This window comes from Solanum pennellii, chromosome 4 (assembly GCF_001406875.1).
Source record: "Solanum pennellii chromosome 4, SPENNV200".
Lineage (NCBI taxonomy): Eukaryota > Viridiplantae > Streptophyta > Magnoliopsida > Solanales > Solanaceae > Solanum > Solanum pennellii.
Genome location: NC_028640.1, coordinates 12131294 through 12134689, shown reverse-complemented (window position 1 = coordinate 12134689; position 3396 = coordinate 12131294). Strand labels below are relative to the sequence as shown.

Here is a 3396-nt window from a genome sequence, read left to right as displayed (position 1 = left end):
AGATTCATAGCCTTCTCTCTCCTATAACACTCACTTCCCCAATATCATGCCTATTTTTCTCCACTAAAACACTCAATCTTCTGAATCACTTTTTGAATTTTGAATTATTACTTTTAATTAAACACGTTTCACAACATTTAATATGCAATTTTGAATTTCAAAATTCAAAAATCAGAAATTTCTGAAAATTGGAACTACCATTGTTCTCTGGTTCTTCTTCTTCTTCTTACTCCATCATCCGTCTCTGGTTCTTATTCTTCTTCTTACTCCATCATCCGTTCTTCTTTTCTTCTTGTTCATCGTTCTATTACATCATATTAATGGATCCTTTTACGAATAGGAGGATTTATGATTCGGACGATGAAAATTAGAAAGAAAATAGAAAAAAGTTTTTGCATGATCGTATGAATGTTCGGAAGGATTCAAACAAAGATATTGGGGAATCATCTAAATCAAAGGTTGCTAAAATACACCAAAAAAAGAGAAAAGCAACAGCAACCATTATTGTCAGGACGTTGCTTCGGGTATGTCTTTTTTATACTTCTTTTAAAATTATAGTACGTTTGAACATATCTTTATAGTGTGTTATAGTGTTTAGTCGATGCATTGATACATGAATCAATTGCGTCAGATGAATTTATATATATCATGAGTATATGAAAATAGTTCTCATGTATCAGACAATAAATTTAATACATATCGACTCAGTGTGTTATAGTATTTAGTGGATGCATTGATACATGAATTAGATGTGTATCATATGTTTTTTATGCTATATGAATTTTTGAAAACTGATATCATGTATCAGTAAGGTATTAGTTGTTTATTTAGTATTAGTTGTTTTATTTAGTATTTATATTCAATATCGTCAAAATTTGTTTTTTTTTTAAATTGCAGCCACTCAAGTACAAGATAAAAAAGATACCAACACATCCCATAAGGTTTCCTGTCAATTTTAACAACACTTTTCTGAAGGACTTTGAAAAATATATAGGGGAGAATGTAATCCAACTGTTTAGGGATATAATTTTGGACCCTTTTTAGATATTACTAAATGTAATTTTCAGGGCCAAATCACTAAGCAACCCTAATGTGTTGCATATTAGACATTCAAACGGGTGTATCCTAAAATTTGGTATAGATAAATTTGCAATATTAACTGGACTTAAAGTCAAAGGCAATACCAATGATTTTCAATACCCAGAATCAACTAATTTTATGCCTTTTCAAAAGTATTTTCCTGGTACAGTCAATAGTGTTACCAAGTATCAATTAGTTCAACGGTTTAAGATGGGTAGCTGGGAGAACGATCAGGATGCACTCCAAATTTCTATATTGTTCTTTATTCATACATTCGTATTGGCTACTCTTGATAATACAACTATATCCTTGTGGATTTTTCTAATGGTTGAAGATGGTAGATATCAAGATTATCCTTGGGGTCAGCTATCATTCTCAAAACTCATCGGTTCACTTAGACAAGATTTTGATGTTAGCGAAAAATTGTATCGATTATATGGGCTGCCTTATGCACTTAACGTATGGATATACGAATGTGCATCCCAGTTAAATTCTGAAATTGCTCTGGAAGAACGAAATGTCATCACAAGAATGTGCAATTGGAGAGTTGTGTCAGATAAGGCAAAGTTTGGAATGCTTATGTCTACCATTTTCCAAGAGGTAAAATTGAATCAATTTTTACTATTAGAATAAACTATTTTAAGTTTGTCTATTTAATATCGTTATTTATGTCTTGTGATACATTGTGATCTGTCTTAATTATTTAATGTGTTGTATTGTATTAACATTTAAATTATTTTATGTGTTGTGATACATTCAGAATGCATGTTCAAACATTGTCCCAACAGCAGAGGAAATTGAAGCTTTTGACCTAGTTGAAGTTGAACATGCTCCTTCTTCTTCACCACCCTTAGTACAACCAAATGAGGAAGATGATTTTGATGATTTCTCCACCAAACCTCTCGAACAGTTATTGAGGAGACCTTCTAGAGTGTCTGATACATCTCCTCCACCACCGTCAAAAAGAAAAAAAAGTGGTTATACATTAAAAAAAAGTTTCAGAACCGAATCAGCTTGATCAATCAAATGTGTCTCCGACACCGGATGATGATGTACATGTTTCTATTTCAGATCTGCCTCCCAATTCGACTGCTGATGATGTACATGGTTCTATTCCAGACGTGTGTCTGAACCCGGCTGCTGAAGTACATGGTTCTATTCCAGACGTGTCTCCGAAATCGGCTGCTGATGTACATGGTTCTGCAGATTCTCAGAAAGTCAACTATGTAATTCCATATATTGAAGAGTTGAAAGGACATTTGAAAACTAACGTAAGTTAATTATTTTAATATTTTTAATCAAATGTAATTTATTTTTATCCTAAATGTATTTATAATTTATAGGTTGACAAGAAATTTGAGGAACTGATTATATTGATAACGGAAAACCACTCCCAGTTGATGCAATCTCGAGGCAAGGAAAACATCAATGTTGAGGATAATACAAGCACATTTCAGTCTGAGAAATAAACATCTCCGCAAATACGGATTGATATTTCTGATATGGGTGGTGTAGCGTAGGATGGTGTTGATATTTCTGGTAACTATGATGAACATCAAGTCATCAATGATGCGGGGGATGTTGCTGAGAATGGTGTTAGTGTTTCTGTAAACGAGGGTGAACAACAAGTCAATGATACTCCAAAGATAATGTTTATGATACATTGTATATGATTTTTCATTTAGTTGATGTCATGTATCATGCACATATACTCAATGTTATGTATCATGTGAGTATAATCACTGTTACGTATCAACACAAATTATATTAACAATTTTTATTTAAAAACTGCATATTCAGGATGGTGACGCACATCAATCGCACCAAGATTTAAATGAACATATCATGGAGCAAGATGTTGATGACAATGTTCAACACAACATCCCTCACGTTTTGCCCGATAAAACAACAATGGATGCATCAATAGATTTTTCAATTTTGCTTTATGACACACAATTTCATTACACAAATTTATTTTAAAAATCATTACATCATATTATACAGGAATCTTCCACTTCAACAACAATAGTGCCATCAACTCAAGCAGCAATAGATGCACTTATCAAAGATTTGGGGAAAGATCCTACTAATGCTAGACCATTATATTCTTACAATCCACAGAATATAACTAGCAGCCAGTACTTGTTGACTGATAGTCAATTACCCACTGACATTCCAATAACTGAGATTGGAGTTAGAACTGATTCAGTCACTCTTGCGTATAGAAACAGAATGCCTTTGAGAAATATTCATTCTCCATATTGTACTTCTTTTGGGTCAAGCGAGAAGGGAAAAGAGAAATTGAAGGATATGACT

General features: G+C 32.9%; 1 pseudogene; it reads left to right on the top strand.

Moving 5' to 3' along the window:
* Positions 1-1218: 1218 nt before the first annotated feature.
* On the top strand, positions 1219-2310 carry LOC114076958 (annotated as a pseudogene).
* Positions 2311-3396: the final 1086 nt, after the last annotated feature.